Genomic DNA, 12322 nt, shown 5'->3' with positions numbered 1-12322 from the left:
CTCACCTCGGATTAGACATAGAGCTTCTGGATATCAGGACAGCAATCACTCACCTTGGATTAGACAAAGAGCTTCTAGATATCAGGACAGAGGTCACTCACCTTGGATTAGACAAAGAGCTTCTAGATAGCAGGACAGCAATCACTCACCTCGGATTAGACATAGAGCTTCTGGATATCAGGACAGCGATCACTCACCTCGGATTAGACAAAGAGCTTCTGGATATGGATATCACCTCGGATTAGACAAAGAGCTTCTGGATATCAGGACAGCGATCACTCACCTCGGATTAGACAAAGAGCTTCTGGATATCAGGACAGCGATCACTCACCTCGGATTAGACAAAGAGTTTCTGGATATCAGGACAGCGATCACTCACCTTGGATTAGACAAGGAGCTTCTGGATATCAGGACAGCGATCACTCACCTTGGATTAGACAATGAGCTTCTGGATATCAGGGCAGTGATCACTCACGTTGGATTAGACAAAGAGCTTCTGGATATCAGGACAGAGGTCACTCACCTCAGATTAGACAAAGAGCTTCTGGATATCAGGGCAGTGATCACTCACCTTGGATTAGACGAAGAGCTTCTGGATATCAGGACAGCGATAACTGACCTCGGATTAGACAAAGATTTTTTCTTCAACAAGCAAGACGCACAAAGAGCTTCTGGATATCAGGACAGCGATCACTCACCTCGGATTAGAAAACAAAGAGCTTCTGGATATCAGGAAGCGCTCCACCTCGGATTAGACAAAGAAGCTTGCGGAATATACTGCTGACACCCGACAAGGCCAACATCTTGGTTATTGGCAAGAGAAAGTGATGTAGGTACAGAGGACACAGAGCGGGGTGCCTCATAAGGTTTCCGCAGACAGCGAGTGGGAAAGCTGCCTTTACCGTTAATATTACTCGCCAACGTACGATCATTAGACAATAAATAAGACGGGGTACGATCACGGATATCCTACCAACGGAACATCAAAAACTGTGACACCTTATGTTTCACGGGATCGTGGCTGAATGATGACATGGATATTCAGCTAGCAGGATATACGCTGCACCGGCTAGATAGAACACCACACTCTAGTAAGACGAGGGGGGCGGTCTGTGCATATTTGTAAATAACAGCTGGTGCACGAAATCTAAGTCTCTAGATTTTTCGCCTGAAGTTTATCTTATGTAGACCACACTACGTGCCTAGAGAGTTTTCATCTATACTTTTCGCGGTTGTTTATTTACCACCACAGACGGATGCTGGTACTAAAGACCACACTCAGTCAGCTGTACAAGGAAATAAGTAAACAGGAAACCGCTCACCCAGAGGAGGCGCTCCTAGTGGCCGGAGACTTTAATGCAGGGAAACTTAAATCAGTTTTACCTAATCTCTATCAGCATGTTAAATGTGCAACCAAAAAAATCTAGATCACCTGTACTCCAGACGAGTACAAAGCTCTCCCTCATCCTCCATTTGGTAAATCTGACCACAATTCTATCCTGATTCCTGATTACAAGCAAAAACTGTGTGGTCAGATGAAGCAGATGCTAAACTACAAACTGTTTTGCTATCAAAGACTGGGATGTTCTGGGATTCATCCGATTGCATTGAGGAGTACACCACATCAGTCACTGGCTTTCACACTGAGCTAAAGGGTAGTGCTGCCGCTTTCAAGGTGCGTGACTCTAACCAGAAGCTTAAAATAAATCCTGCTATGCCCTCCGATGAACCATCAAACAGGTAAAGCACCAATACAGGGCTAAATGGGCAAATCAGCAAAAGGGTGGCAGGGTAAAACACAAAGACCGGTGAGGGTTGCAACTCACCAAAATTGATTGGGACAAGAGCACACAGATTGTACTACACCGGCTCCAACGCTCGTCTTATGTGGCAGGGCTTGCAAACTATTACAGACTACAAAGGGAAGCAAAGCCACAAGCTGCCCAGTGACACAAGCCTACCAGATGAGCTAAATAACTTATATGCTAACTTCTAGGCAAGCAACACTGAGGCATGCATGGGAGCACCAGCTGTTCCAGATGACTGGATGATCACGCTCTCCGTAGCCGACGTGAGTAGACCTTTAAACAGGTGAATATTCACAAGGCCGTGGGATCAGACGGATCACCAGGATGTGTGCTCCGGTCATGTGCTGACCAACTGGCAGGTGTCTTCACTGACATTTTCACCATGTCCCTGATTGAGTCTGCAATACCAACATGTTTCAAGCAGACCACCATAGTCCCGGTGCCCAAGAATACTAAAGCAAACTGCCTAAATGACTACAGACCCGTAGCCCTCACGTCCATAGCCATGAAGTGCTTTGAAAGGCTGGTAATGGCTCACAACACCATTATCCCAGAAACCCAAGACCCACTCCAATTTGCATACTCCCCAAAGAGATCCACAGATCATGTAATCTCTATTTCACTCCACACTGCCCTTTCACACTTAGACAAAAGGAACACCTACGTGAGAATGCTATTCATTGACTACAGCTCAGCATTCACACCATAGTGCCCTCAATGCTCATCACTAAGCTAAGAATCCTGGAACTAAACACCTCTCTCTGCAACTGGATCCTGGACTTCCTGATGTGCCACCCCCAGGTGGTGAGGGTAGGTAGCAACACATCTGCCACGCTGATCCTCAACACTGGAGCCCTTCATGGTGCGTGTTCAGTCCCTTCCTGTTACTCCCTGTTCACCCACGACTGCATGGCCAGGCATGACTCCAACACCATCATTAAGTTTGCAGACGACACAACAGTGGTAGGCCCGACAAAGCCTATTCCCCCTAAAAAGATCTGGCATGGGTCCTCAGATCCTCAAATGTTTCTACAGCTGCAACATCGATAGCTTCCTGACCGGTTGCATCACTGCCTGGTACGGCAACCGCTCAGCCTCCGACCGCAAGGCACTACAGAGGGTTTTGTGTACGGCCGAGTACATCACTGGGGCTAAGCTACCTGCCACCCAAGCGGTGTCAGAGGAAGGCCCTGAAAATTGTCAAAGACCCCTGCCACCCCAATCATAGACTGTTCTCTCTACTTCCGCATGGCAAGCGGTACCAGAGCACCAAGTCTAGGACCAAAAGGCTTCTCACCAGCTTTTACCCCGACGCCATTAGACTCCTAAACAGGCTACCCGGGCTATTTGCATTGTGTTCCACCCCCCTCCTCAACCCCTATTTTACGCTGCTGCTCCTCTCTGATTATCATATATGCATTGTCACTTTAACTATACATTCATGTACATACTACCTCAATTAGCCTGGCAAACCGGTGCCCCCGCACATTGGCTACTCGGACTATCTGCATTGTGTCCCGCCACCCACCACCCAACAATCCCTCTTTTACGCTACTGCTACTCTCTGTTTATCGTATATGCATAGTCACTTTAACCATATCTACATGTACATTCTACCTCAAACAGCACAACAAACCGGTGCCTGTTTATAGCCTCGCTACTGTTATAGCCTTGCTGCTGTCTATAGCATCGCTACTGTTATTATTCCCTGTCTATTTACTGTTGTTTTTTATTTCTTTACTTATCTATTGTTCACCTAATACCTATTTTTGACTTAAATTGCACTCTTGGTTAGGGCCTGTAAGTAAGCATTTCACTGTAAGGTCTACACCTGTTGTATTCGGCGCACGTGACAAATAAACTTTGATTGGATTTTATTTGATCCCCTCACAGTCATTTTCACAGTCATAAACTCTGGCTATTTGGTTTGCTTTACTATTGTATTCAATATCAAAACCATTTGTAGAATAGCAATGTGCCGGCATAGCTGAATTCATTGGACATTGAAAGTATATAAAGCATTCAATAATTATGTCATACCCTATAAAACCCGATAAACTGTACTAAACCTACATCTGATTAGATGACATAGCAATTGGAAGTATGCATTATAGTTCTACAACACATAAACAAAACACATCTAGGGACCTCTACGATTACATTAGCAATTTGCCTTAGATAGCCCCATCCTGTTCTAACTGTGTGTGTGTGTGTGTGTGTGTGTGTGTGTGTGTGTGTGTGTGTGTGTGTGTGTGTGTGTGTGTGTGTGTGTGTGTGTGTGTGTGTGTGTGTGTGTGTGTGTGTGTGTGTGTGTGTGTGTGTGTGTGTGTGTGTGTGTGTGTGTGTGGTCACGGTGCGGCTGCATGGTTCGGTGTTTGACCACATTAGTGTCACTCCGAGGCCCTGTAGTATGCTCGGATGGAATTTGGGAATAGGGTTTAAGGTCAAGGGTCGCAGAACTAAATCCCTTGCCCATCTGGCCCACATCCACACACCAGTCAGTTGCCCTGGGAGAGGTGAGGAATGGTATGGAGGGAGGGAGGGAGGGAGGGAGGGAGGGAGGGAGGGAGGGAGGGAGGGAGGGAGGGGGAAGGAGAGGAAGAGAGGAGAGGGAGGGAGGAATTGTACGGAGGAAGGAAGGAGAAGGAGAGTGAGAGAGACGGGGAAGAAGGAGAGACAGGAGAGAGTGAAGCTTGTTGTGATTGCAATGGTATGGAGGGAGGGAGTAAGGGAAAGAGGAAAGGGAAGAGAGGTTCAGGGTCATCGGAACAATATGGACAGTGGGGGAGAGGGAGGAGGGAAGAGAAAGGAGGGTGAAAAGGGAGAAAGAGATGAAATGTATTGGAACATAGTCTCAGCCCATGGTTAAGAAAGTAGCATATTCAGGTATGTTATTACTCCGGTTTGGGAAGGACAGAGTGGAGGGTATTCTCCTCTCCTTTCTTCTAGTCTCTTTTCTTCTCTTGCAGCAAAGACCTACCCAAAATAGAGTGAAGCCTGCAAGGCACCCACTTGCAGTGGATTGAGAGAGCATCTTTGGCAGCGTTGGGTTGGTGGGGCAACCATGCGTGAATGAGAGAAGACGAACACAGGAAGGATTTTGCTGCTCCAGATGTAGCTGTGCTCTCTGCTGCTCGGAGATTAAGGTTGGAGCGACCTCTATGCCCTAGCACACACACAGGCACATCACACATACACACAAATACAGATAAATGGCCCAAAAAAGAATAGACCAACATAAAGTGTTTTAATAGGGGGTCGGGCACCCACGAGCCACCAGAACAGCTTCAATGCGCCTCGGCATAGATTCTACAAGTGTCTGGAACTCTATTGGAGGGATACGACACCATTCCTCCCCGAGAAATTCCATCATATGTTGTTTTGTTGATGGTGGTGGAAAACGCTGTCTCAGGCCAGGCGCCACTCCAGAATCTCCCAGAAGTGTTCAAATGGGTTGAGATCTGTTGACGGAGACACACACACACACACACACACACACACACACACACACACACACACACACACACACACACACACACACACACACACACACACACACACACACACACACACACTCTCTGTCTGTCTGTCTGTCTGTCTGTCTGTCTGTCTGTCTGTCTCTCTCTCTCTCTCTCTCTCTCTCTCTTTCGTCCCCCCCATCACTGTCACGCGCCCCAACCCCTCCACCCTTTCAAAATAAAAATGAATCCGCTGTTTAACCTGAAGCCTCGACATTATTAACAAGGAGGTGTTATCGACATGAGGTAATGACACCAATGATGGACTCTTCAATTAACCTCATACATTACCATTAACAGGAGACAATGCCATTAAAACGACACTCGTCCATTAAGGAACGCCAGGACAAATGATGTACGGCGGCGGAGATTCCATTAAGGGAATTACCATTACCTTGAGGCTCCAGCTTTCATCTCCATGTCTCTATCAGTGCTGAGACTCTATCATTCTCATTGAGCATTTACCATTAGTTCAGAACACCAAAGCCATTTACATGGAACTGGATCATTGTTTGGAGTGTCGCCATGCCTACCCCCACACAGGTGTCAAGGATAAGGACAAAGAGGTCAGCAGCATACCATCCTGAATCCCACTGCTGGCTTGCCTCTGAAGCTAAGCAGCGTCGGTCCTGATTGATCCCTGGATGGAAGTTCCAGATGCTGCTAGAAGTGGTGTTGGGGGGCCAATGAAATTCTGGCACTTATCGTAAGAGTAGGGGTGTTAACCCCGGGGCTCCTGGATAAATTCTCAATCTAGCCCTCATACCATCATGGCCACCTAATCATCCCTAGCTTCCAATTGCCTCATTCATCCTGACTCCTCTCCCTTGTAACTATTCCCCAGGTCATTGCTGTAAATGAGAATGTGTTCTCAGTCAATTTACCTGGTCAAATAAGGGTTAAATGAAATACAAAAATAATATTTTTTGATTCCAAAATGCCACTATAGGTGAGACCTCTTTCCATGGCCAAATTCCAGGAATGTGTGTCTCCGAATGGCTCTGTCCATCCCCCTACCCATCTTCCTATCTCTTCTGAGAACATTGTGCTACTGTAACATTTTTCCGTAGCGGAGACAAAGCCCTCCTGTGTCCATTTTGGGTTGCGGGGCTCGTTGGCATGATCAGAAGGACCCTTTTTGGAAGACAAAGAGTTCTACCGAGAACCTTTAACATATTAAGAACCATCTTTTGAAGAAAGGGGTCTTGTATGATTCTTTGGACGGGTCAAAGGATTATTTGGAAGGCGAGAAGGGTTCTACATAGAACCATATATAATATTTCCCAGCATGCTCAATTCCAGGGAGATTTGCAGAATTGTTCGTTTTACTGTAACGTCTGTTTTTACATGTACCGTACATTGATTGGTTCATAAATGTTATGCTAGACAAAGATAAATAACATACAGTTTTTAAACTAACCCAATCAGTTGGATATATAGCACCTGTTACTGAGATTGTTGTTCCAGTTTAGTTTTGATTGAGTTTGTCTCAATATTCCACACCATGGCTGTCATTCGGAATGCAGGTTGCGGGTGATTAACAATCCCACTAGTTGGATATCCTAACTCTGGTTGGATTCAGGTGGGACCAAGTCACTATTATTCAAATCACAAGCATGCCTCAAGTCACAAGGTCCGAGTCTCAAGTCGTGTCCCAAGTGGGCCGGGTCGAGTCTCGAGGTCAAGTCATGCATTCTAAGAGCAAGTCAAGTAAATAATAAAATCTGCACATGCAATGACTTACAAATCAAGACCTTGGAACTATATAAGGTTCTGTTTGACATTTTTCTCAAAAATGAGTTTGTCACATACAAAAATGACATTTTAAGTGAATAAAAATTCAAAACCAGAAAGTTCTATCTGCCTCAACCCATTTGAAATTGGCGCTATAATGTTAAATCTGCAATCCAATCACAAGCCTGAACAAATACAGTCGGACTAATCTGAACACGCCTTTACCATGTCCCTCTAAGTATGGCCTATGCTAGGCTCGTCTCGCCAGCAATAATGGCCCACAAGCAAAACCCAGAAATCTTAAAGTAAATTGTCACGTCATTGTTCAATGATGACAGTAATTCATCTGATAATCATACAACATTGCTTTGTGTATTTTATGATGTGTTCTGACTCTATTTTGGCAAAATAGTGTTCTTCAAAAATGTATGTATTCAAGTTCCTTCTTGAAAACCGAACATGTCTAATTCAGAAGCGACAGATAAAACCTTGTGGACGAATCTAGTTTGACATTTCAGAGTCATAAGGTTCTATCTGCTATTGCACCCCCCTATAAAAAAAAATGTCTCAGGATTTTGGTACTCTGTACTTTAGGAACGTTTAAGGAGAGGACCTTAATGGGTTATGACATGATTATTCACTACAAAACAGTTCTGAGATCTGGGATGTGAAAATATCTCAGAACTATGCTTTTTTTTGCAATAGAAGATATTCAGTGACCTTGTGACTGACTGTCAGGTAACCTTATAGTCCCAAGGTCACTAAATATTTTCTATTTATTGAGACTACAAGACAGCTCTTTTCATTATTTTGTCTACAAAACATTTTGACTACGTAATAATTAATTTGAACAACAAATTCCAAATGCAATCTCCATAACTCAATTACTATTATATTATTAAATTTCAAGCAATTTTGACATACCAAAAGGCCAGTAGTACTATGCTAGTAATCGATGTTTGATGACCCATTGCTGGCGAGCATGCAAAGTTAACAGTTAACATTCTTGATCACCAAACACATTTTTGGAGCTGCATATTTATTTACTTCAAATCCTCTCTCCATACAATTTGACGGTTGCACTGCACCCGATCCTCCAGCTGTACAGCAAATCGGCAATCTGTTCGCCAGCTCAGTTGTTCTCAAACTTTTCGACCCGCGACCCCCCCCCCCCCAAAAAAAAAGCAAGTGGTTGAAAGCTTGTTACACCGTGCGCACAATGCATCTTCAAAACCCAAGATACAGAAATAAATTGCGTTTTACACCTGCTTTTTGACCTGAAAGTCATTCATGTTGGCAGTCAATATCACATTTTCACTTTCCTGGAGTCCAGAGCAAACATTATGCATTATCTGTATGCAGGATCTGTATGCAGGATCCTGCCTGTATGCAGCCGGGGCTGCGGGATAGGATGGAAATCATGATCTGCCACTAGCCTTTTTCTTCCTCACAAATATCGTAATTAATTTTTGCCAGAATGTATTACATCTTCATCCCATAAGCAATGAAGGTAGTGCGATGTTACAGCTTGTCACGCCCTGGTCGAAGTATATTGTGTTTGTCTGCATTTAGTTGGTCAGGCCAGGGTGTGACATGGGTTTATTGTGGTGTGTTTTGTCTTGGGGTTTTGTTAGGTATTGGGTTTGTGGCTTAGTGGGGGTATCTAGCAAAGTCTATGGCTGTCTGGAGTGGTTCTCAATCAGAGGCAGGTGTTTATCGTTGTCTCTGATTTGGAACCATATTTCGGCCCATATTCTTTGAGTGTTTCGTGGGTGATTGTTCCTGTCTCTGTGTTTGTTGTCACCAGATAGGCTGTATAGGTTTTCACACATTTATTGTTTTGTTTAGTTATTTCATGTCGAGGTCATTTATTAAAGAACATGAATAACCACCACGCTGCATTTTGGTCCGGAGGGAGGGAGGGAGACGAAAGCCGTTACACATCTTTAGACACATAGTCAGTACCACCACTGAGGTAAATAATTATAACCCACCCAAACTAGGCCTATCTGGAATATGAAAATGACCAAGGAAGTCACCAGGTAACCTATTGTTCTGGCAAAGATGGTCCATGCATTGCTAAACTGAATTTTATATGGATAATATTAACGTAGGAAGGCAACTGTTTTGGCCAAGCAAAACCATAGAAAATCAAACAAGTTGTTATGAACTTGAGTGAAGACCCAAAAGCGGTTTTAACAGAAAACAGAGTTCTTTAATGAAAAAACAGGAATGGCATAAATCCTCTTCCAACGTTGTCAGCGGAACAAAAAGAACGTTAGTATAGTGCAGGTTGCACCTGCCAGGCTGACTCCGACAGGACAGGACAAGGTGGAAGCAAACGAGACGACAGCTTGCTTCTGCATCAAAAAACACAAACAAGAATCAGACACTGAAAGTAGCAGGAACAGAGAAAGAAATAGAGACCTAATCAGAGGGGAAGAGAGAACAGGTGTGAAAGAGTGAATGAGCTAGTTAGAGGAGATGTAGAACAGCTGAAGAATGAGACAGAGAAGGTAACCTAAAAAGACCAGCAGAGAGAGAGAGTGAAGAGAAAGGACAGGAACAGACATAACAAGACATGACAGTACCCCCCACTCACCGAGCGATCTGGCACCGAGGAGGAAACCTGGCCAACGGAGGAAATCATCGATCAGCGAACGGTCCAGCACGTCCCGAGAGGGAACCCAACTCCTCTCCTCAGGACCGTACCCCTCCCAATCCACTAGGTACTGATGACCACGGCCCCGAGGGCGCATGTCCAAAATCTTGAACCCTGTAGATGGGTGCGCCTCGACAAGGATGGGGGGGGAGGGACGGGGCGCGAAGAACGGGCTTAACACAGGAGACATGGAAGACCACACGACGAAGATAGCGCGGGAGAAGAAGTGCACTGCGACAGGATTAATGACCTGAGAAATACGGAACGGACCAATGAACCGCGGGGCCAACTTCGAGAAGCTGTCTTAAGGGGAAGGTTCTGAGTGGAGAGCCATACTCTCTGACCGCAACAATATCTAGGACTCTTGGTCCTACGCTTAGCGGCCCTCACAGTCTGCGCCCTATTACGGCAAAGTGCCGACCTGACCCCCTTCCAGGTGCGCTCGCTGTTTAACGCTGGACAAAAGCCTGAGCGGAGGGGACGCAGGACTCGGCGAGCTGAGATGAGAACAGCGGAGGCTGGTACCCGAGGCTACTCTGAAAAAGGGGATAGACCGGTAGCAGACGAGGGAAGCGAGTTGTGGGCGTACTCTGCCCAGGGGAGCTGTTCTGACCAAGACGCAGGGTTACGAAAAGAAAGACTGCGTAAAATGCGACCAACAGTCTGATTGGCCCGTTCGGCTTGGCCGTTAGACTGGGGATGAAAGCCGGACGAGAGACTGACGGAAGCCCCAATCAAACGGCAAAACTCCTCCAAAATTGAGCGTGAACTGCGGGCCTCTGTCGGAAACGTGTCAGACGGAAGGCCATGAATTCGGAAAACATTCTCGATAATGATCTGAGCCGTCTCCTTAGCAGAAGGAGCTTATCGAGAGGAATGAAATGAGCCGCCTTAGAGAATCTATCGTTCGTAAGAATAACTGTCTTCCCCGCTGATGAAGGCAGTCCGGTGATAAAATCTAAAGCGATGTGAGACCACGGTCGAGAGGGAATGGGAAGCGGTCTGAGGACGGCCGGCAGGAGGAGAGTTCCCAGATTTAGTCTGCGCGCAGACCGAACAAGCGGCGACAAATCCCGCGCGTCACGTTCCCGAGTGGGCCACCAGAAACGCTGGCGAATGGAACTAGCGTTCCCCGAACGCCCCGGGGTGGCCGGCTAACTTGGCAGAGTGGGCCCACTGAAGAACGGCCGGGCAAGTAGGAATGGGAACGAACAGAAGGTTCCTAGGACAAGCTCGCGGCGACGGAGTGTGAGCGAGTGCTTCTTTACCTGCCTCTCAATTCCCCAGACAGTCAACCCGACAACACGCCCCTCAGGGAGAATCCCATCGGGGTCGGTGGAGACCTCAGAAGAACTGAAGAGACGAGATAAAGCATCAGGCTTGGTGTTTTTGAGCCCGGACGATAAGAAATAACAAAGGAAACGAGCGAAAAACAGAGCATACAGCCTTAAACATATTAAGTCGTTTGGCTGAACGGATGTACTCAAGGTTCCTATGGTCAGTCCAAACGACAAAAGGAACGGTTCGCCCCCCTCCAACCATGTCGCCATTCGCCAGGGGCTAAGCGGATGGCGATTAACAGTTCGCGATTACCAACATCATAGTTACGTTCATTGAAATCATAAAGCGATGAGAGAAAAACGCGCAAGGATGGACCTTGCCGTCAGAGATATATAGCGCTGAGAAAGAATGGCTCCCACGCCCACCTCTGTGCGTCAACCTCAACAACAAACTGTCTAGAGATGTCAGGTGTAACAAGAATAGGGCGGATGTAAAACGATTCTTAAGAAGATCAAAAGCTCCCTGGGCGGAAACGGACCACTTAAAGCACGTCTTAACAGAAGTAAGGGCTGTGAGAGGAGCTGCCACCTGACCCGAAATTACGGATGAAACGACGGTAGGAATTAGCGAAGCCCAGAAAGCGCTGCAGCTGCGCGTGACTTAGGAACGGGCCAATCAATGACAGCCTGGACCTTAGCGGGATCCATCTTAATGCCCTCAGCGGAAATAACGGAACCGAGAAAGGGACAGAGGTGGCATGAAAAGTGCACTTCTCAGCCTTCACATAAAGACAGTTCTCCAAAGGCGCTGGAGGGGGACGCGTCGCACGTGCTGAACATGAATCGAGAGAGACGGTGTCAGGATATCGTCATGTAAACGAAAACAAAAATGTTCAGCATGTCTCTCAGGACGTCGTTAACTAGTGCCTGAAAGACAGCTGGAGCGTTAACGAGGCCGAAAGGAAGAACCCGGTATTCAAAGTGTCACGATTGTTCAAATGCCGTCTTCCACTCGATCCCCCTCCCTGATGCGCACGAGATTAGGCATTACTGAAGGTCCAATTTGGTGAAAAACCTGGCTCCCTGCAGGATCTCGAAAAGGCTGAAGACATAAGAGAAGCGGATAACGATTCTTAACTGTTATGTCATTCAGAGTCGATAATCCACGCATGGGCGCAGGGACCCGTCCTTCTTCTGAACAAAAAAAAACCCCGCTCCGATTTTGGCGGGGAGGAGGAGGAGACTATGGTTCGAGGCGAAATGACAAATAATCCTCGAGAGCCTTACGTTCGGGAGCCGACAGAGAGTATAATCTACCCC

Source organism: Oncorhynchus masou, chromosome 14, assembly GCF_036934945.1.
Source record: "Oncorhynchus masou masou isolate Uvic2021 chromosome 14, UVic_Omas_1.1, whole genome shotgun sequence".
NCBI classification, from domain to species: domain Eukaryota; kingdom Metazoa; phylum Chordata; class Actinopteri; order Salmoniformes; family Salmonidae; genus Oncorhynchus; species Oncorhynchus masou.
This window is presented reverse-complemented; position numbering follows the sequence as displayed.